The sequence below is a fragment of the Astyanax mexicanus genome, chromosome 2 (assembly GCF_023375975.1).
Source record: "Astyanax mexicanus isolate ESR-SI-001 chromosome 2, AstMex3_surface, whole genome shotgun sequence".
NCBI lineage: Eukaryota > Metazoa > Chordata > Actinopteri > Characiformes > Acestrorhamphidae > Astyanax > Astyanax mexicanus.
The window spans coordinates 33,834,408-33,858,951 of record NC_064409.1 but is presented as its reverse complement, the minus strand read 5'-3'; the positions used below and the strand labels follow the sequence as shown (position 1 = coordinate 33,858,951).

At 37.0% G+C, this 24,544-nt stretch overlaps 1 protein-coding gene across 19 annotated transcripts in view; it reads left to right on the top strand.

Annotated features, from left to right (window-relative positions):
- Positions 1-24,544, top strand: part of nrcama (neuronal cell adhesion molecule a) — a 139,271-nt gene that overhangs the window by 27,437 nt on the left and 87,290 nt on the right. Inside the window, exon 1 of one of the 19 annotated variants that reach the window (XM_022671398.2) lies at positions 6,774-6,906. The exons of the other annotated variants lie outside the window; for them this stretch is intronic. The gene's annotated coding sequence lies outside the window, so the exon portion shown is untranslated. Of the gene's footprint in view, positions 1-6,773; positions 6,907-24,544 lie in introns of those variants that run through there. 19 annotated transcript variants of the gene reach the window in all.

Genomic DNA, 24,544 nt, shown 5'->3' with positions numbered 1-24,544 from the left:
GTTAATTAGTAGGCCCCTACAGTAAATTTTATATAATAGCCAACATAATATTTCTACTATAAACATGAATATATAGTGTATATAGAACATATGTTATATAATGAATAAAATAAAATGTTGTGGATAATACAATCTAAATAAAATTAATATTTTTTTTATTAACATATAGTGATATAGTAACATTAAAGTCACTATAAAATGCTAACCTTATTTTCAATAAATTGTGTGAAGTTTACAACTGTTGTGCCTCCTCTTACTAGTATGATTTTAAGCATGCCAAATAAGTATAATACGATAGCATATCGGCCCCAAAAATCGGCAGGTCACATCGGCCATCGGCTGACTCTGACCACTAATGATCGGTATCGGCATCGGCCTTAGAAAAACCCATATCGGTCGGTCTCTAATTCCCAAAATAGTTTTTGAGTGTAAATTTAAATAAAATATTTGTATACAAATATTGTATACAAAAATACATTTGACACCACTCCCTTTTCAAATATGTGCCCGTTGAATTATTTAGGTCAGTGCTATAGAACTAGTTGACCTTGCAACAAATGGTTCTTTAAAAGAACACTGTAGCATTTTTAAATATAGGGAACCAAATGAACCTGATTTAAATTGCAGAATGTGCAGTTCAATGTTAGGGCTGCATGATATATCGTTTAATCTCGTTGCCATTTCGATGTGCACATGCGCAATAGTCACATTGCAGAATGTGCAAAGTCACTAAAGGCAATTAAATCAAACACATCATTTTGCAGTGTTTTGATTCTTGACACAAGAAGTAGATACACAGTGTTGTCTCTGTGTCTGTGTGAGTGACAGACTGCTGCTGCCTGAGAAGCACATGGCCTCCATCCACGCGGTTGGGCACGTGCTTGTAAACGCACGTATTGAAAGCTGTGCACCTCAGTCCAGCACAGTTTTGCGCAGATATTTCCAGTTACAGCTGAATTCATACTTTAAACCCCTGAAAAACGTTCTTTTTTACCTTTTAAAAAGTAATTTAAATGCCTGATTAAAGGGCAGATTACTGTTGTTTTGCTGTTTTCCTCGGGTTTTGAGTGCTTGGCACTGACTGCATTGTTTAATATCGCAATATATTTATCAGCAAAAAAGAACATTGGCAATGTAATTTTTTTGCCATATCGTGCAGCCCTAGTATATGTTGAAACTAATTAAATTGCCTGACACAAAATTACCTGACACATACAGTTCCAGTTAAAATTTTTCAAACACCTTCTCATTTAATGGTTTTCTTTATTTTATTTATTTAATACATTATTTACATTGTAATATTAAAGACATCAAAATAATTAGAGGACACATATGGAATTACACAGCAAACAAAAAAGTGTTTGGTCTCCACAATCCCCTGATCTAAACCTGTTCAACTAAGATGGTGATTTGAGATGAGCTGGAGCTTCACAGCGTGAAGAAAAAGCACCATCTAATGTTCAGCACCTCCAGAATCTGTGCAGATCTGTTCTCATAGCTAAATGTGGTACTTAAAGGAATCATAAGTATAAAACATGTTCTGGTTTGTTTAACACTTTTTGTTTTCAAAATAATGTCTTCAATATTAAATTTACATTGTAAAAACTTTGACTGGTACACTGTGTGTACAATACAATCAGTATTACCACAAACAATTTCACTTTGTCTAGATGCTTAATTGTCTACTCATTGGCATTTTTCGTAATTGCATGTGGAGTCACAGATTATATTAAATTGAAATAAGAATTGGGGATAAATAACTACCACTTTTTTTTTCTTTCTTACAAAAACGGCCCTGTTCATGATCAATTAAAACATGCTTTAAACTTCCTTATTATGTGGAGAGTATGACATTTCCCCAAAACACTAACTATCAGTTTGGTTATATGATTGAGGAGATGGATAGCTACTCTACCCACCCAGTTATGCTTTCTGTCTGGTACTTCTTATCGTGGACGGCTGACCTGTTGGCAAGTTAATGGACTGTTTGCGTTCTTCTTCTGGCTTAATTAAAACAGATTTTAATTCACAAGAATCATTAGGCATTCTCTAAAGGCCCTAAGATATATAAGTATTTTTCAGAGGAATTTGTTTTAAGTTTTTGATTTTTAATTTCCTAGTCAAAGCAGCACATTTATTATTGGACTGACTGCCTGCATTATCTTAGGCAGATTCGATCACTGAGACTGGTTGGATATTTGTCCCTCATTGTCTGCCGTCCTTGATAACTCTGTCCCGAGTTTTTGAAGGAGAATCTGACGAGAAGACAGCGGTGGTCCAGCTCTGTGTTGAGTGCCAAGCTGGAGACCGCTAAATCTCCAGCGTGAAAAGGCCTTTGCATGCCCTTTTGTGCTGCTCTCCACTGTCCAGCTTGTTTGAGTGTGTGTGTGTGTGTGTGTGTGTGTGAGCCCACAGTCTGACGGATGTTAACACTCTGTCTGTGTAAATGAAAATGCTGAGCGTAGTGGAAACTCATTAGTGCCATTCTACAGAACTCACAGTCCGGGCTCAGAGAAGGGTATATATACATTTTACACAGCAATGCAAGTGTTTCAATTTACCTACTGTCATTTATACAGTCACACTTCACAAGATTTCAGCTAAATAGTATAGCATTTTTCATCACACAAAAGCATATTGTCTCTGTCTCATAATGACTTTTATTGTGCCATGTTTTACAAAGTCATACAAAAGTAATATAAAGTTAACACAACCTCTTTAAATATAAAGTACAACATTTCTAGAAAATTCAAATTAATCTGTACTCTCTCATAATATACAAAAAAAATTAATAAATAAAACAATCAGCTAGGTCTGCAAATGCTATTCCAAAAACTTCACTTTGTGTCTCTTTAGGTAGTAAATGGGAGATTTACTGAACCCCAAGTTCAGAATTCCAGATGGCTGTATCAACAGTAGTAAAAGCAGTAGTATTATACAGGCTAAGCATTACTGAGACAATGCCTACAGTAATGACCTGTAACATAAAACACCAGTACAAGAGGTTTAAACCAAGTCTTAAGTCACACACTAAAAAAACAGAGGTACGATATAAGTACTTTCTTGTGCTCAAAGGTACACTTTTCATAATTGTACCCTTAGCGATATAATATTGATCTTTACAGGGTCAGATGTGTTCCCTCTGAAGTACAAAGTATTTCCTAACAGCAGGAAGTACAGATTTGTACCTTTTAATCAGCCAAAAGGTACATTCTGTATTCTATATCACTGTGCTAATAAACAATATATGTGTTCATTTTTCATTAGAAAGCCAGACAATTTAGGATCATCAAGTTTTTGAGCCATATTCAGTTGATAATAATGTTTATAATCTTTACTAGTACAAAAAAAGATTGGTACAAAAAAATACCTTTCACTGAATGTACTGTACTCTCTGTTGTACCTTAATATAAGCTACAGCTCCAGCGACAAGCGTTGTACTCTTTTTAACTACAAATCTGTTCTTATTTTTTCTTAGTGTATTTTGGAAATGTTTGGAAAAAGTGTACGATTATCTAAATATTAATTAGTGTCAGCTCAGGGGTGATATTATTCCCATCTACAATATCTAAATTCTGAGGTAAATGGAACATAGAATTGACCTTTTCACAGGTGATTTGACATTTACATCCAGGATTTGCTGGGTTTTGTGGAACCTATTCTTCCGTTCACCCACACTATATTGCAAATGTCACTGGCAGCAACCCAACCCCAAAGCGTAGTAAATTAATCCTGGTTCTTCGCAGTTTGAAAGGTGTTCTGTGTTCTTGAAATACAGAAGATTCTTTCTGTGAACATAATTGTGCTTGTTGATGGCAAAGAGTTTTATTATGACACTATTTGACCTCAGTAGTTCTGTCTAAAACCCATATTTTTTAGATGTTTTTTTTGCAATCTTCAGTTAAGAATTTGTAATAAAGTGGGCATTGAGGACTTTCACAGTGGTCTAGAGCCTAGAGGAGCTGATAGCAAAAGAACATTGAAACATTTGTCACCTTTAAAATGAAACTGGCTAAAGGTGTTCCTTCTTTTGTTTTGGTTATTTGAGCCAGCAGCAAACTCATAGAATGGGTTTTAAATGACCTCCTCTCAAGGAACAGTTTAAATGTTTGGAGAGAAATTACCATTGTCCTCAAACCAGCCCAGTAGCACCTCTCAGAGAGTGGTTATATAGAACAAGGGAAACATCTTTCAGACATTTAATGGAGAATATGAGGGTTTTAGAAGTGACGTTATTATTGCTATTGATGTGACTACCAGATGTTAATGGGCTGAGGGGCAATTAAAAACAGTGAACATGATAATAATCCTATGAGGCAACACTCAGTGCCATCCAAAGTCAAGGCTGTACACAAAGCGTCCTCCATAAAACCATTAGTCAGAGATCATGGACCATCTGCTTGCTACAGATCCAACCTTTTGTATAATTATTGTTGTAGTGGGGGCAGGAAGAAACGGTGCCAGACCGCTTTTATTGATTGGTGCGTACATTATGTTGTAAAGGTTATTTCCTTCCACTCTTCCTTCCACGTGTGTGAGATTAGTTTTTTTTCTGTTTCAGGATTTGGCTGGTGATTTCTTAAGGTCTTAGCAATGTAATAGATGAAAACACAGAATCGTATTTTAGGTAGAATAAAGGAATGGATCTGAATTTTAATAGATCTCTGAAATGTGGAAAACACAGGTGGGATAGTGTAGTGGAGACAAAAATGTTTTTTAAATGATAAAAAGTATAAAATTTGGACATTTGAGGTACAATATTACAACAGCAATGTTGTGTAATTTATACTTAATCGTATTGAGTCTTTTTGGACTTTAGTGTGATATAGGGGTGGGTGATATGGCCCAAAAATTATATCACGATATTTCATGGTATTTTCGTGATAACGATACTCTTGGCAATTTGAGAAAACACAGAATTAGAAAAACTGTTTTAAGAATACAATGATGCAGAATGCCACGATACTAATAATGCACTCCAAATATCTTCATATATCCAGGATTAAATTAAAATAAATGATACTGGACAGATATAAATTGTCTCTAGTAGATATAATATATGGGAAATGAGAACAGTGTGATTTTTTTTATTTTGCTAAAAACAGTAAAGTAGAAACCTAAAGTGATATTTAGGGGTGGTTGATTACACAGCCCAATATTTCAGGGTATACAATTGATATGGCACACCCCTAGTATGATATTTAAATTATACATTAAATTCTATTATTCAGTTATTAAACATATAATATAACATACTGCAACAATAGGCTGGGGTGTGATGAGACAAGACACGATACGAGACAAGATTTTAACAATGTTTTTTTTTGCTAGCAATCATCTTGTAATGGATGTCAATCAGTAATTACTCTAATTATGAATTATGGTTGATTTATCATATTCAGTAAAATACAGAACAGAATGCAAATACTGCAGCTGGTTTAATCATAAACCCAACAGCTTCTCTCCTGTATGATCTCACATGAGTCTCTTCAAACCTTCGGAAGTATTGTTAGAATCCCCCCCACCAGTGTGGGTTCTGTATTCAACTGGCCATCCACGTTGAAGGTTCTATACAGGGCTGGCAACCTAAGAATAAATCTCTGTGATATACTTTTGGGCCTTGTCAATGTGTTGATTCTGCCTGTGTCCTCAATTCTGCACCACTCTGCACTATAAACGTGTAAAAGTCATCAGAAACAGAGAGAGGCAGTTACCTGGTTACCTGTGTATAAGTCTTGCGAGACACATTTAACACCTGACAGGAAATTTTGTGCCACTTTAATTTTGTGAGATCTTTTTACACCCCTAAAAAATAGGTAATACATTAAATAAGTAATAGTTGTTTCATAAAAAAAATTATCTGGTTCATGTTTTTTTGCTCCCTGGCCGACATGCAGCAGAAAAAAAGCATTTTGTTAAGGGTCTTTTTTAGGGTTGAAAATATTATGGTTCAGTTTTATGTAACTCAGAGTATAAGGGGGTCAATTATCATTTATATGATAAATAAATCTCATTATTTTAAAGATAAATTAAAACATACCGAGTTGGTTTTAATTTATTTTTAAAATAATGAGATTTATTTATCATGGAATGAATAAAATATTAGAAAAAAATAAAGTGTTCTCACATTCATTCTTTTCTCTTTAAAAATAATTAATCAGAAGGTCAGATAAACACTCCAGTTTAAGCTAACTAATTGCTTTTATTGCCAATGAATTGATTCAGTCACTTGTTCAGATTCTTAAAAGGGATAAACATGTTAAAAGGCCTAAATGGCCTAACCTCCTCAGGAGTGTGTGGCATAAAAAGATCTGCAGGTTACTTAATGAGTAGTGAACATGCTTTATGTGGGGCTGTTGTTTCGAACCATTAAGAGGTCTATTGAAATCTTCAGCTCATCAGGGCCTTTGTTGTGTTTGGAATAGCGAGCACTTGATGGCATGAAAAGCCAACACAGCAGATGAGATTGCAGATGAGCTCGAAGATGAATGTTGGATGGAGGTTTATAGGAACATAAAACTATCTGGGTGCTTATTCTGTCTGTTCTGTGTCTACATCTCTCGCTCTTTCTCTCTACATCCTTCAGCCTCTCGGATGCTGTCGACGTGAGCACCAGGAAATGTGTTAAACCCCCTTTGTATGGCGACAAAGGCGCATGTTAATCTCACGGAGGGAGGAGGCAGGGGTGTGTGTGTGTGTCTGTGTGTCCTTGCGCGTGTTTATGTGTGTGTGTGAGAGGCCGCTGCCTGTCAGAGTGCTCACCGGGCCACACACACACGTACACACACACACACAGTGGCAGTATCACAGGATTGTAGAGCCAGAGGGAATGGTTAGAGAGAAACCCACACGCCGGATACACACGCAGGCCGCGAGCGGACCCTCATTAACTCAGCTCAGGAGAAGGTAATGATTTGTCCCCTTCACGTACAATATCTGCACGTGTTTAAATTCTCCTGATTGCGTTTGTCAGTTTATTGTGCATGGCTTGTTATAGTCGGGGTAGTGTTAGTAATAGTGGCTGGGGGGGGAAATCAGTGTTTTCCTCTTTTTCTCTGCATCTTAACCTGTCACACCTCATGGGTCAGTGATATGCCTTTGGGCAGCACATGCACATGCACACCCTTCCTCTCCTCCGTTTTTGTCTTCCTCTTTTTGGCTCGGCTACTCTGAGAGCGTTTTTTATTTGTATGAGGAACAAAAGATGAGGTTGGCTTCAAAGTGCATTAAAATCTATTTTCAGTTTAAAATCTATTTGTCAGAGAAATAAGTTGATAAGAGTGTGCTGCACACACACATACTCACAATACATCAGTGTTAGTTTATATGTTGGTTAATCTGTCATTTAATTATTGCAGAATTATTTCAAATTGTGTTAAATTAAGTTTGATTTTCTTTTTCATGCAGTGATGTTTTTGTACAATAGATACAATGGCACACCATATTATTAAGCACAACATCAAAGTGTCAAAGTGGCACAATACCTATCACTAGTACATGTGTGTATCCGGCATGTGGAAAAAAATAAAAGACCACTTAAAAATTATGATTTTCTTTGGAAAATCTCTGGAATATATTCAAGAGGAAGCAATCAAACCAAGCTGAACTGCTTGGTGAATTTCTGTACCAGGAGTGGCCTAAAGTTATCCAAAAGCAGTGTGTAAGACTGGTGGAGGAGAACATGCCAAGATGCATTAAAAAGTGTGAATTAAAAACCAGGGTTATTCCACCAAATATTGATTTCTGAACTCTTAAAATTTTATGAATATGAACTTGTTTTCTGCAGATAAATTCTCTAAATGACAATCTTTGTATTTGGAATTTGGGAGAAATGTTGGGAGAAATGTTTAATTTTGTTTTCAATTAATCAAATGTTTATCAGATAAAAATGAATGAAAAAAAAAAAAACACAGAACTTGATTTCCAGAAACAAATATGTCTTTAAATTAATGTTGTAATTGTATAAGAAACACATAACATACCATTATTAAACATATTAATGTTTATTTGAAGTATGAACCCAAGACTTTGGGTTGCATTGTTTTTATTTTTATTATCATTATTTAATAACACAACAACAGTAATGTTAATATGCACTCGGCTGTGATTCTCAAACACCTCCATGCAAAGTCAGAATCAGAAAAGAGCTGGAAAGAGGCTTTAAGTGCTGCCGTATTTAAGGTGCAACGGATAGATATATATCAGTGAGATATAAATGTAATAAAAATTAGACAAAAAATATAACTTATTGCTAACGTTAACTTAACTAAAACTATGGCTGGTTTCGGAATATCTGGTTAAGCTGCCACATTTAAGTGAAAAATAAGTGAAAAATATTTTGCTGAATTGAGTGAGATATAAATTACTAAGAATGAGACACATATTGTTTAAGTACTCTAGTAGGTTCTTGGTAGAATTAAGAATTAAAAATAGAATTAACTTACAACAAACTTACAGTGAATCTTTGTCACCCATTTATTGACACCGCTTTCCTTGGCCCCACATTAGGGGGGTAACAACTGTAGATATATGCATAATAACATAGAGCCAACTAATCAATTATTAAATTATTTGCCAACTAATCGGGCTGCACAATTTATTGTTTCAGCATCTTCAATGCAAAGTGTGCATGTGCAATGATCACATTGCTGGATGTGCAATTGTAAGTAATGCAAATAAATAATACACATCATGCTACAACATGCTGGATATAAAATACATTTGTACTGTTACCATTTTCCATAAAATATCTACCAGTGGCAGATTATATCTGCCCAGTATGATTTATTTTTTCTCCAGTCTTTGATACAGAGAGGCCATTAAGAATATCAGAACATGTTGGATCATTGAGTTCTTAAGAAATCCGGGAAAACATTGGTATTATGTTTGGTTATATTTCATATTTTATTATATTTAGCATTATCGAACAAAGTGCCATTTGTTCTATGTTGTGCAGCCCTAATATATACTGTATAAAGGGTATAGAGTATATATATATATATATATATATATATATATTTGACAAAATCCTATATTATTTTTTCTGTATTAGTATTACTACTAATACACTAATGTAGTTATTATATTAGTAATAGTCTTAAACTGTAAACACTTCTTTATATTGCCCTTGTTTTGTGTTTTTTTTTTTTGTTTTTTGTTTGACCCAGATAAACTCTAAATGACTAAATTGACTGAAAGCAATGAATTAGCATTTAATTATATTCCAAAACTAGGTTTTTGTCCATGTTCTTTATATTTAGCAATCCACAGTCATTCAGTCATTTCTATAAGATTCTTATATTTCTGTTTGTAAAGCTATATCTAGAATGAACAGGGCTATATAATCCAGTCATTAACCATGGTGTTCTGATATGTAGAACGTACTATCGCTATGAGCAGGACGTTCTTCCCCTGCAGGCTGGAGCAGCTGCTGGTATTCGGGGTGATGTCCTGTATCTGGTCGTGTGGTTTATGTGAATGCCCTCGTGGTCATTTTCTGCACGTGATTCTCTCTCTGAGCTCTACGATTATGAAGCACTTTCAGGTCTGGGTCTCTCAGCCTCTCAATAATAGATGCGCTCCTTTGAATCTGCCAGCATCACCCCCATGCCGGCATTCGCCCCGTCTCCATGGCAACGCCTCAGGTCAGCTTTGGCGAAGAGAGGGAGCGGGCCAGCGAGAGTATTTTCTGTCGGTGCTCTCTCCGTTTGTCTTTCTGTATCTCTCTGCGCGCGTGTGTGTGCTGTGCGTGAGAGACAGAAAGAGAGATCAGCTGTTTCTGAAAATGTCACCAACATCAGCAGAAAAAGCGCTGGGTTGGATATCAGAGAGAAAAAGCATTATTGCAGTATTATGTACCTTAAAGTAGTGCCTTCAAAATCATGTTGTTGCTCCAATGATGTTCAAGGGTAATAAGTAATAAGGAGAATAACGTCTCTATCATTACCAATCTGTACTCATCTAAACTCAATGCTAGCTGCACTATGTAACTCTGGTGAAGCAAGCAGCACAACACTCATAAGAAATGTATGAAGCTGTCTATAAATATATTTTATAATATATAATATATAATATGACTGGTGACTGCCGAATATGCCAAACAATGCTAATATGCCAAGCAGTGCTAATTCATTGCGTTTAGTCAATTCAGACATTTAGACTTAATCTGGGTCAGAGAAACCAACCAATTTAAAGAATGTGTTTATAGTTTAGGACTATTACTAATATAGTCATAACAGTAGTGTATTAGTACTATTACTAATACAGAAATAATAATATATTTAAATATATGACCAAAGTCATGTATGTGTAAAAAACTGTAATCTTGTAAGCTCTCAGCTATGTCTCAGCTTGTCCAAAAATGCATGTTTAATATGTGTACTTCAGTGGTGGTGCAAAGTGTAAATTACCCTTTTCAACTATAGAGGAGCCCAGGAGTTCTCCCTACAGAGGAAAAAAAAAAACATACAATGTGCAAACGTAGCATCTTAACATCCTTAATTTATTTATGACAGTCTTTTTAAAGGGTTATATAGTAGTATAAGAGAATACAGTATATTGCAAATATTGTTAAAATATTTATATAGTTTAAATAGTTCTATAGTAAAGGCAAGGATTCCATACAAAATCTTGAAAACTCAGAGCACCATGTAAATGCAAAAATGCATAGTTCTTTGCCAGGTTAGATAGTTCTTGTGTTTTCTTTTATTAAAAGGGTTTTCATTTTCAATAAAGAAAAAAGGTTTTATATAGAATAAAAAATGACGACTGAAAAAAGTGTTAAATGCATCAGTGGTTGTTTGTATTTCTTATTTTTCTTGCATACACTTCAAATAGGGGTTCTCCAAAGGTTCTTTAGTAAAGACTATGGTTCTAAATAGCACCATAATGACTCTAAGGAGCCTCTGAATGGATCAGTCATTGTTTGTCAGGTTAAGGGATTTTTTCGGGGGCAAAAAAACTCTAGGTGGCTGTTGTTTAAAAAAAAACTAAAACAAAAAAAGGATTATTCTCTATCACACTAAAATGATTCTGCTATTTTTGGAAGGGAAAAATATATAATTCTTCAGTACTAAATAGAATCCTATTCCTGGCCCTGTTGTGAGTAAGTGATGTCAGTTACATTCTTATGTAAGAATGGGAAATGCTTATTCTTTAAAATGTATTGTATTGTATTGTAGTCCTTCATTCTCCTGCCTTTGTCATTCAGTTGTCATCAAAAGCCAAAAGCAGTGGCAGTACTGGAGGCTGCTGGTCGTGTTTCTGCTAATGTGAAATTAATGCGCATGTCCCTTGGGAGCATGCTAATATATGCGGGGCCATGAAGCAGCACGTGGGTTGTCTGTGTCCCTGTGTGTGTGTGTGTGTGTGTGTGTGAATGAAATCACGTTCCTCAATCATTTTGTCTGTTGGTTTAAAGCAAGTCTTTGTGTTTGCTGTGAGATAATACATTTCGGGGATCCCAGCAGGGCTTACAGTAACTCATTAGCCTGTGCTCTAGTTATAATTATATATTTCTAAATCAAAGCACTTGTCATCACTTCCCTACATCATATTGTTATCACTGGTTCTCTGAGCTGTAAGAGAGCTTCTGGTGTTAATCACATTGACTTTATATTACAGCCTGTAATTTATTTAATATATTAGTGAAGGACAAAATGAAAGATGTGATTATTCAAGCTGCCACTGATGTGGAGTTTGTGTACTTTTACATAAAAATAAAGTCCTATAGTTCTATATTAGTTTCATTCTAAACTGTGTTACAGAAACCATGATTCTCTAAGTAATCTAAGGTGGCTCTTCTATGGCATTGCACTAAGAACCATTTGAAAAGCCTTTGTTTTGGGAGTTTATTGTTGTTAAAAATGCATTAATTCTGTTTAAAAAACTGAAAGCGAAAATAAAATAATTATAGTCCAAGGTTGAAGGTTTTTTCCCACAGGTTTTCAATTATTTATTTTACGGTCATATTTTATTTGATGTATTAAAGCTGTCTCTCAGTTTCATCCTGCAAAAAATGTCTGAGAGGCTGAGCTTATTATTTCTACTTTGATTACAGATTATAAAAATACAATCTGTAAAACAAGAGCCATTAGTCCCCAATATAAATATGCACTGTACTTTGGGGCGGCTGTGGCTCCAAGCATAAAACAGTAGGCTTTGGACTGTAGGGTTTACCATAGACCAGCAGGAATTGGGTGTGGGGGGAAGTGAAAGAACAGCATGCTCTCCTCACTTTACATTCACAGCTGAGATGCCCTTGAGCTAGGTATCTTACCGTTATTGATCCCCAGGCACCTGTAGGTGATTGCCCAATGCTGTGGTTGTGTTTATAGTCATTAATAGATGAATGTGAAGGGTAAATCTAATTGTAACTTTAGTTGTTCGTCTGTAAAATAATCTATGAAGGATGATCTTAAACTTAAACAATCAGTAGAGATGCACTGATCAGTGTTTTTAGTGTTGATATTGATTGCTGATTGTTTTTCGGTCACTCTGATTTGATTCCAGGAAGCAGAATGCCACATTAACCTGGCAATAAATGATTGTACAGAGCTTCTGTAATATTTATACATCATGTTTTAATGTGAAATATGCTTTACATTTTGGAATCAACCACATATCAAACAGAAGCACAAGCTGTATCAGAACTGCACTGTGGAACTCAAAGTGGAAACATCAGTCAGCTGTTTTCCTAGTGCAAAAAAAAAAATCCCATCACCACATCACAAGATTTCTGTATTTTTGACTGATGCTGCTGTACTTTTGGTTGCTGGCGATTGTGGACTGTTTACTGTTTTGTGTGGTTAGTGGTGTTTGTTAGCTGTGCTGTGCCAATAGCTACTCACTCTTGAGAGGGTTATCTGGTTAGTGGTGTTAAATGTCTTTAGTATCTTTCCTCCATGGGATACATTCGTTCTTACCCATTCTACAGTGTGAGTTCATGTCAGATATGGAGAAAAGAACTGCAGCTTCCTGTGCATTATTTAAAGCCTGTAATACCGTTACACAGTCACACAGTAGATACTGGATGCATGTTTTAAAGAACCCTAGACTAAAAGTGGTGCAAGCGAAAAATAGAGAACACACCAACACACAACTACACTAGCAAACACTAGAGACAGTGCAAGCACAAGTGATGCTACGTGATGAATAGCAGAAGGACATAGACTATACATACTGTACATACAAACAGACAGACAGACAGCTAGCAGACACAGGGCAAGTGTGGAGACTGGAAGGTTAAGGATACAGTAATAATAACATTTGTACATTACCACATGACTAAACCCTTCAGAGGGGATTTGTATAAGAAAGGTGAGAGGGTGGCTATATATTCTGTATATAATAGAAAGGTATACGTCTGTTCAGCACAACTTTATATTCTCAAATGTGGAGGCTTTAAGGTGATTAATGCTTAGCTCAGGCCTGTGCAGAGAAATACTTGTGTCCTCATGATATTTGAAGACATTTTTACGATACACAGTATTTATCATGTTTAGACACGAAGACAAAATGAATCAACAGTGGAAGATTCTGCAGTTCTGCTGTTTAAATGACCTTTTGAGCATAGCACAGTGATTGTTGTTTCGTTTTGGCTGCACATCATCCAATTTAACAGGGCTTTTGACACTCTCTGTAACAGAATGTACAGTTGGGTTAGTGTTCTTTACACACTCATAATATACTCAAAATTCTTATTAAAGCATATGGTCGTGACATGGTTGGGCAGAACCCAGAGAAGCGCAGATGTAAAATCAAAAATTTAAAATAACAAAAGGAGTAATCCAGAGAGTAATCAGGACAAACAGGGTCAATATCAGAAAACAGGGCAAAACAGAGCAGGGGTACACGGAAAAACGGTAATATGTGAAGGTCAAACAAAGACAAAGAGAAACGCGTTGTAATGCTGGACAAACCGAAACAATACTCAGCACACAACACCATTCAATACTCAATACACAACACCATTACACACTACAGACTGTACTTTTATACATTATATATATTTTATTGTATTTGTATTTTTTGTATTTGTTTACAAATACAAAGTTGTTATAAAAATTTTTGTATTTTTGTATTTTTAAGTATTGTTTTATCTTATCCTTCCTAGTTACTTTTGTGTACTGTGTATACCCGCTGCTGGATGGATATCTATCCATCTATCCATCCATCCATCTATCTATCTATCTAGTCCATCCATCCATCCATCCATCCATCCATCCATCCATCTTAAGCTGAGTAAAGGGCGGTCTTTTATACCTGATTTACCAGGTGTTAGCACTCAGGGGAATTACTTCCTGAAGGAGTCACATGATTGTGAGAGTTACTGACTGGTACATTCTGGGTAGTGTAGTCCTGTGGCTGGAAATCGCAGATGGAGCTGAGTGGTGTGGAGACAGTGATTTCAGCACCAGGTGTGACAGGTCAATATATTATGATACTATAAAATATATTATATCAAAACAGCTATAACCAACAAGTGCATTTTCCATAATGCTAATTCACACACAGTTCGATTTTAAAATAATTCCAGGGATTTTAAATCTTAATTTAAATGATCCAGAAGGTTTTTCCACTTATTAAAATAATAAGCATGTGTTTCTGAGTTAAAATAGCTGGCACTAGTTTCTAAGACTAGGCTAAAGCCTGGCCTAACGCTGGAAAATTTACTATGTAGAGGTTATTCACCTTAAATATTAAAATTAAAACAACTTAATCTGTGTCCAGAAAGTGATAAATTCTTTATGAAGTTGACTAAAGCAGCAGTTGTTTTACTGTAATCTCAGAGTTCCTCATGTGATAGTAATAAGTTATGAGGGAAACATCTGTTTGCAGTGCTGTTTTTAAGGGGGTGCTGAACTAATGCAAGGCTACAGAGTCTGGCCTTCAGCTGACATCTTTTGCTTTGTCATTTCTGTTTATGAAGCGCTTTGACATCTCTGGGTCAGAGGAGTCTCTCTGCCGTCTTACTTAGCAAATGAATCACCTCAGCTCGGACTGACTGGCCAAGGACAGGGTCATAAATTGTCCTTCTTCAACTGGAAATCCAGGCTACTATTGCTTCATACTTTCATATGTAAAGGCTGCACTGATTACAATCACCATTCAGTTTGTGAAAAACATCATCTGCCTTCTTTACCACTGCATGCTTTATAATATATAACTACTTTAGAGGTCACCTTTTAAAACACTTTATCAGGAGTCACGTCATGGTATTGGGAAACATTCATCTCCAGAATGTGACCTGTACTTGTGACTTGATTAATGTAATATCTGTTTTCTGTATATGCATTAGGGGTAGGCGATATAGCCCTAAAATAATATTGAGACATTTTAGGATATTTTTGCGGTAATAATATTCTTGGCAATATTACGAAACACTGAATAAAAAAAAAAAACACATTTTAAGAATATAGGCTACTTCTCCAACAAAATGATACTAATGATACCAATAATGCACTCCATATATCCAGGACTGAAGTACTGTATTTTATGGACTATAAAGCAAGGCACTTTACACGACACTAGTAAAGAACAGCTGCTTAGAGCGGTTAGCGGCTAATGCTAATACTGCTTTAGTCTCGGTACTGGAAAACTAAACTAAAACACGCTGCATTATAAGGCACACTGATGATTTGGGGAAGATTACAGATTTTTAGTGTGTCTTATATTTCGAAAAATACAGTAAAATAAATGATGCTGGAAAGTCTGTCTCTAATAGATATTTAATGGGAAGTTAGAACAGTGTGAATTTTCCTTTTGCTAAAAACATCAATTTTTATACCCTGATGGCTCATATGGCTCTAAAATAATATCACAATATTTCAGGGTGTTTTTGAAATAACAGGAGTAACACTGAGGTGTTTAAAAACTTCTGCGTCATAACCATAAATCTTATTTTCTTTTAAACATTGGCCCCTAGTTCTTATATATGAAGACACTGCCTGTACCTTCTAGTGGTCACATGACAACATTACACTCAGTTGATTTGAATCCCAGTCAAAGGTTTTTACAGCCAGTCCAGACAGAAACATGGGCCAGTTAAAAATTCTCATCACATTTTATGTTTGAAACTAGTTTGTTGTACTTACTGTAGAAAGAATATTAAATTTTTGTACTAATTGGGTCTCTCTGGTTCCAAATGGCAAGGATCATTTTAAATGTTAAACTAAACTAATGTTCTCATATGAGGACCTTGTTTTTTTGAAAAACGACTTCCTGTACAAAAACAAAAGTTTAGTTTTTATACTTTTTAGGTCCCACTAATCCCAAATAGCTAGGAAAAATGTAAAATGTACACCAAGGGGTTTCAAGAGGATAAATAATGTATAAACTATTTATTTTTCTGCTTGATCTTAAAGAGTTCTTTTGTAAAGGCAATGGTTTATTTTAACCATGTAGATGATTATTCTTGGAATCGTTTAAAGCGATTTAAATGGTAAAAGTAAGATGCTTCTATGTAGCACAAATAAAGTTTCCCATCTTGTTTTTAAGTTAATGAATTGACAGCTTTAGTTTTTGCAATTTATGATACTCATTGATGAGGTTATTGGGGTATTTGAAATGTATGGATTATAATGGCCAGACCAGACCAGTTATTGTGATTTATCAGATCCTAACAGAACAGAATGTGAAGAGAAGAGTCATGAGGTCAGATTGCTGATCCGGCCATAAACCATGCTAAAATAAAATGGACATTGTCTTCGATCTCAGAATACTGTTATAAATGTTGCTACTTGATTTTGATGGGACGGGGGTGATTGACACTGGCGTGATCAATTTTCATGGAAAGAGATCTCACCTAGTACATATTATGCTTTTATATTTAGTGGGTGGGAAAATGTGTATTGATTTTTATACAGAGAAGTGTGCAGCAGATTATGTGTTATTGAGGTTGATCAATAGATCTACAGGAGTTGTTTATGGTCCCTTCTAAACAAGATTAGATGAAAACAATGAATAAAAGATAAGGTAGCAGATGTTTTTTGGGAAAGTGAGTGATGTCAGACTCAGATTTGGCAACTTTCCGTAAGTGTGCGTCATTTCTGAACATCCCGGTGTTCTTTTTTTAATTATTAATGCACCCTAGGAGTTTCTCAGGGCTTACTTTTACTGCAGCTCAGATCCAGCAGTGTGTAAGATTTTAGTGAAAGCAGAAGTGATGAAGCTCTGTCTTTCTCCTGTGGAAAGATAGGATCACATTTATATTTTCTCATTAATGTTCAAGGCTCAGTGCCAGGAGCACATTACACTTTTTGTGGACAGCAAGGACACCAATGAAACCAAAGCCGAGCATAAGGAAGCCCACATATGGTGTGTTATCTGTGCTGAAGAAGCCAGCATTCAGAATTTAAGCATTATTCACGTCTCTCTGTGTGAAGCTGTTATAGGAGTTTGTTTACTATGTGTTAAGACCAATCACAAAGTGTGGTCTTTTGTTTTAGTAAATAAAGTTAAGCTTTTTAAATTTTAAAGCCCTATTTTAGCAATCTATACGTGAGCTGTCACTCGTGCACAGTACTGCTTGATTTAATGCGTGCCAGAGTGTGTTTGCTGTCATAAGACTGAGAAAAGAACACCTTGCATGGCTCGAAATGCTCAAAAGGTGTGAACTAATTCTCTTAATTAATTATGGGTGTGTTTTGGGCGTAACGTGCAATAAACCAATCAGTGTGTCACTTGGCATTCCCCTTAAATCAAGTCAAGTGCACTCTGACTTTAGCGGATTGATATTTTAATGGCGCAACAGGGACAACAATGTTATTTTATTTAGTATTCTGTTTTTTGTTGATGTAAAAGTTAGGTTTGTGCACTGCATTGCATCCATGTCCACCTGTGTAGCCAAGATAGGAATAAACATGTGATGGGTGACTGTTGTCAGGGTTTTAAACACTCAATGGCGCACCTGTTTTTGTGCTGCCAAGATAGCAATACACCAGATATTTTTATTTATATGAGGCATGAATAAGACAGCATGTACAGCAACCACTCTGGAAACACGTGGTCATTTAGAAGAGAGAGAGAAAGTGTTGTAAGTAATGGCTGGAGCACCATTTGAAATTATATGTTTGAGAAAAAAATGAACATCGTTGTTTTATTCAATAAACTATGGACAACATTTCTCCCAAATTCCAAATACAAATTTTGTCATTTAGAGCATTCATTTGCAGAAAATAAGAAATGGCTGAAATAACAAAAAAAGATGCAGAGCATTTATACCATAAATAATGCAAAGAATGTTTTTAAATGTTTTTAAGTCACAGTTTTCATGCATCTTGGCATGTTCTCCTCCACCAGTCTTACACACTGCTTTTGGATAACTTTATGCCACTCCTGGTCCAAAATATTAAGCAGTTCATTTTGGTTTGATGGCTTGTGATTATCCATCTTCCTCTTGATAATATTCCAGAGCTTTTCAGTGTGGTAAAATCAAAGAAACTCATTATTTTTAAGTGGTCTCTTATTTGTTTCCATTTTTGTGGGCCCTCCAACCCTACTGCTGGCAAGCTTCTCCCCTACAGACTTTGGTTCCAACTCTGATTCGCCCCACCTGATTTAACTAATTCCTGCTTTCAGAAGTTCTTGATTGTTCACATGAGGTGTTAGACTTGGGTTGGAGTTGAAATCAGCAGGAGGAAGTTTGGAGACCACTGAGCTACTCAATCCACCTCAGACTATGAGTGGACTTGGATAATCCAGTCTCTGTTAAAGTAATGAAGGACAGACGTTCTTTGGAATGTCACGCTGCATTGTTCTCTGTGTGTTGAGCCAGACGCGAGAGCCTGGTGCCTCTTCACAGCCACAGTAATTGGTATTCACCTGAACGAGGGAACTGAACAGTTGTCACAGAAAAAGAGCTTTTGTCAGTTCATGTCAGAGTTTGTGTGGAGGATTAGACTGTGATTAGTTTGCTGTGTCACAAACTAGCTAGCATTGTCAAAGTGTCATAGGAAAGATTACACTTAAATATTTATTTACTTTAAAGGCTATACACCAAACATCTCATCCTTTAAATACAGTCTTTACGTTGTATCCCATTTCCCCCCTAATTTATATGTCCAATTAGCCAACTTTGGACTCCCACGCTCGGAGCAAAGCGCAGCGATTGGTTTCGATACATCAGCTCACAGATGCCTTGTGCTGATCGACATCACCCTTAGGAGTGATGTGGGGAGAGAGCTCCATCTACCCACCCAGAGAGAGCAAGGCCAATTGTTCTCCCTCAGGGCTCCAGTAGCCAATGGCAAACTATATAAATAGGATTCGAACGGATCATAGTGGCAGCACTTAGCCCACTGGACCACTTGGAGCCCTTAAGGGAGTATTTTGAAACTATAGACCATCTAAACCTCATTTGCAAAACCCTAAGCTGCATTGCAAATCTCCTTAATATCTCTGCAGTTTCTCCTGGACAACAATGAAAACAGATGGAAAGACAAAGGAGACTTTAGCATAGGTCTCCTGCTGCTCAAATGCGTCTCCTGAGGTTAAGAGCTCAGTAATCTCACATGTGTCTCCTCTTGAGGTTTACTATAGATCTCAATAACAGGGGTAGCTTAGCAGTTGGGGAAGTAGTGGTTCAGTGGTGAAAGCACTGAGCCATTGTCAACAATGTTGTGGGTTTGAGACCCAGGATTGACAGGCTGCCAATAGATATTCCCAGAACTCATATGTGTCTAAAACCAGATTCTCAGTTTTGACTCATTTAATCTCATCTTATGTCTCATTTGGATCTAATGCTACTCCTCCAAGGAAATTTCAGGAGGAACATCTTTGAACAAGATGATCTCTAAATGAAACTTAAGTGTTTTCTACAGTGCTGAATGTTTTTAATCTGCCCCACATCGTATATAGTATTTGGATCACAGTCAACTAACATATGCTGGTGTACAGGCAAACCCTACATACCATTTATGTAACCTAAGACCTTGGAACAGTTCCTCTTTCTTAAAGTTACCTAAAGTTTTTGGAGACTGGCTTCCTGTGACATACAGAATCTGCCCTAGCTCCACCCCCCCCCCCCCCTTTTAGTCTCTTTCCCAAACAAACACAAGCTTAAGTAACGTCAAATTTGACATTGACATATTACTTGAACCCAATAGGTTAAAAGAGTAAAAACCCTCACTCTAAGACCCCTGACTCTGACTCAAATTTTTGAATATTGAGGAGTCACTTTAGGCACATGAGCTTTAGGGAGCTTAGGGTTTGATATATTGGGTGACAAACTCTTTTTCCAGTTCCAGTTTCTCCCAGTTTTGTTAAATGGGTTTGAGGTCAATGACATTCTTCCACTTTAAACTCTGGATACTATTTCTTTATGAACCTCACTTAGAGCACTGGGCTGTTGTTATTTATGTTGACACTGGGAAAGCCTTCCCTATTCAGCAAAGCTGAAAACACTCCATTCTCTTTAGAGTGTTAATGTACTGCTGCACCATTAGGTTTTGACTTCAGTGCAGTTGAGACTGGCAAGGCATATCAAACACCCCATAGACCATAGATCATTGCCCTATCACCAAACTTTAAAAACTGACACTGCATTTGCTTATCAGTCTACAAGATGTTGAAGTGTGGTTTATCATTTTGAAGAACACAACTGGTTGATTGCATGCATTTTTGCATCTTTTATGATTTTATGCACATGTTACCAATGGATGAGGTTTAATAGCAAACCCCAAATAAGGGCTGTGCACATACAGGAGTTAGACAATGAAAATGAAACACCTGTAATTTTAGTGTGGGAGATTTAATGGCTAAATTGGAGCAGCCTGGTGGCCAATCTTCATTAATTGCACATTGCACCAGTAAGAGCAGAGTGTGAAGGTTCAATTAGCAGGGTAAGAGCACAGTTTTGCTCAAAATACTGCAATGCACACAACATTATGGGTGACATACCAGAGTTCAAAAGAGGACAAATTGTTGGTGCACGTCTTGCTGGCACATCTGTGACCAAGACAGCAAGTCTTTGTGATGAATCAAGAGCCACGATATCCAGGGTAATGTCAGCATACCACCGAGAAGGACCAATCACTTCCAACAGGATTAACTGTGGACGCAAGATGTAGCTGTCTGAAAGTGATGTTCGGGTGCTAACCAGGATTGTATCCAAAAAACATAAAACCACGGCTGCCCAAATCTCTACCTCAACTCTCCTGTTTCCACCAGAACTGTCTGTTGGGACAATAAATTACTGTGATCTAAAACCAGGTGTTTCAGTTTCATTGTCCAACCCCTGTAGATGACACTTATGACCACATAGATAATGCATATGTAACACTTGCACTGCTCATTACCGGTTTGACCCTTAAGTCAAAACAACAAGTAGTTAATTTTCTCAAGGTATTAATTAGGTAACAATTTTATAAGCTAATTTGTATCAAAGCCATTTTGAAAAGAGGCTTGTGGCCCTAAAGACCCTGCACCATAAGTATTAGATGCATTAATTTTGTGTCAGATAAATTAACATCGTAATTATGGAAAGGTTATCTGATCTTGATTGATAGAGGCACTTCATGGTTGTTGGAGTTTATACAAAAAGCTGTTGGATTGCTGCCAGAGTTATTACCAGACTGAGGTAATACAGCCTAAAGCTCAGGCTTCCAGGCCCTGCTTTCCCCTCACACTTTCAGTGTGACTAAACTGTAAACACCCCTCCGCAACAATGCGGCTCCAGAGCAGCCAAAACGGGAGCCTGCTGATGCTCAGCAACTTCCCAAAGCCCGGGAGAGAATGAAAACACAGCCATTCTGCGGACGCTGCTGGAATGGGTGACCCCCACGCGAGCTGCGGAAAGCCGCACTCGGGTTAAAGGGGTTGAGATCATTTATTTGGATAGAGTTGCCACACTAACGCAAGTTAGCGGATCTATGACACAATGTGGGCGCAAGGTTAGGGAATAGTCTCATTTCCGCGAGAGCTGGTTGTTGGGTTTGGTTGTTGGTTTAGGAAGCGCTGCTTTACATTAAAAGCAGGTCAACAAGTTAAACAGGATGGTGATACAGACAGCGGTCAAACTGTGGAAGGATTTGAAGGGGGGTTGTGAGGGTTTAGAATTGCAGCGATGCTTTTGTAGTGTTGGCATAACCCCCCCTGTATCCCCCTGATTCCTGGTTGCTGGTGGGGAGAGAAATGCCAAAAAAAAAATCCAATTTTAGTACATAGTGAGTGAATAGAGGCAGAGATTTTCTAGCATGCTGTTCATTTTGCAAGTAGTTAAAGAGCAGTTTTGCAACAACTGCATGTTTCATAAAAAATATGGTCAGCAGACACAGTGGTGGTTTGTATTTAGTCTATAGTTTGAGGGGAAAACACACTTATTTAATTTAAAGTGTAGAAAGATGTTCCAGACGTGCTTTTCACCATGTTTTCAATAGGTTGCTCGGCATCCATGCAGTCACATTAATAAGCTCATGTGAGTCATGCGAGTGTGAGGGGTGGGTACTGCACATATGGCGTTGAGTTTGAAACAGCACAAATTCAGGTGCAGCTCAAATATGAGGAGTATGTTTGATAGTGATCACGTTTTCATCACAAACAAACCGCTCCAGAGTTTGTTTGGAATCAGATCGAGACCACTTCATCTCACTGGTCTCTGTGCGAGTGTTTTTGTCCGCACCCGAGTGCGATTACTGATTTAACCTCTGCCCAAACAAACAGCACCAAGGTGACTATGGTCTTCCCAGGTTTTGTATCAAAAGGGAAAGGAACTGATTGAATGACTACTCCGCTTGTCCCGCCTCTCCACTTACGCTAAAGTAGTAGTGATTAGTGGATCTCGTCCTAACTGGTCCCTACCTTTGACAAAACTAAATCAATTCTGATTGGATGTCGTCCCTGCCAAACATTTTTGTCTCGTTTTTATTAGTTGATGAAAATGTCAGTTAATTTTGGCATTGTTATTATTATTTTATGCGGTTTTTATTTGGTTATCGTCTTGTTTTTGGCTTGAAAATAAGGTCTGTTGACGAAACTGTGACAAAAATTATTCGTCATTCAAATTAACATTGGTAGGTAGGGGGGCTGAATGTGTTTTAAGTTCTGATTTCATATATCTACGTAGATTTGGTTTGGAAGTGTTTGGCTGTAGGCTTAATAAATTGAATATAGCTAGAAAGTCAACTAAAGGATGGGTATTACTGGATATTCACAATACCACATTAGTTGAGTCTACTTTACACAGGGTTTTACCAGGATCTCCCACGTTCTGGTAAACATTTGTACATTTGAGAGAGTTGAGTAGTTTTTTAATCAATAAAAATGTCATTGATGAAAATGACATTACCTATTATCGTAGGTTCCTGAAATCCTTTGATATCCATAATAGAGTTTCTCTCTATTATCTTTTATGCTGTTTGGCAATGTAAGTGCAAGCTAATGGCCATTTAGACCATAGAACAAATGTGTAAGTAATACTTTGGAATCAAGGGGAAAAGGAAAAATGGTATATTCTCATGGAATGCAGCACTGCTGCCTCCATTACCCGACACTCTGGGATGCCAAACGATGGTCTGAAAAGAGGCGTTTAATCAAGAGTGCCCCTTTGCCCTGAAGACACTCGGTGGTTAAGTAAAGAATAGTTGTGCCTGGTCTGTTCCCAAGCACGTCAAAGAGCTCTGGAGTGGGTCTCTGGGTAGTGTCCGTCCCCTTGGCACATTTACATTAAAATGACGGATGGGTCTGCGTGTCTTTTGTCTGCCGTTCTCGGGCTGTGTTTGCGTGTGTGAGAGTGTGTTGGGTTTGTTGAACGAGTGGGTTGCTCCGGATACCGAGTGGAGGGGGAAGCACTGGACTCATCTCTTGACCCTGAGTCTTTAGATGAGTGGAGGTGTTATTGTAGGGAGACAGTGAAAGAACACATTTTACCCATGTCTCCTTTCCCATGTGTTCTCTCCCAGAGGCCCATTAACTTAGTGTTTGATTGTTTGTTTTGGACTGTACATTGTACAGTGGAAATAAGACCAGCTGACGAAGCAAGAAAGCAGTGTTTGAGACAGAGAAACTAACTGAACAAACTTAAAGTTTTTATATTTGTCATAATGGAAAACTGAAATTTGCTCAGCTAAATTTACACAATTTCTTATTTTCCAGTTTTTTATTTTAACTGCCCCTTTTCAAAACTTTGATAGCACTGAATTGTTAAATAATATTATAATAGTAAATCCAGACTGTTCTCATACAGAGTTCCCCAGTGGTGGAACAAACTACCTTCCACTAACAGATCAGGAGAATCTCTCACTATCTTTAATAAACTTGTGAAGACAGAGCTCTTCAAAGAGCACTTACTCTCCTAACACCTCTAACACACTAACTACTTCCAACCTCATTTCCTTCTTCCCCTCCTTCACTTCTCTATCCCATTATTTCCCTTTGACCTCCTTTAAGCCTTATCTAAAGATGTTTTACCTTTAACTTCTATTACTTTTGTACTTCACTATTGTAAGTCGCTTTGGACAAAAGCGTCTGCCAAATGTAATGTAATGTAAATTGTTTAATTATACTATAATACTTTGCTAATGCTAATACATTAGCCAATATGAAACAA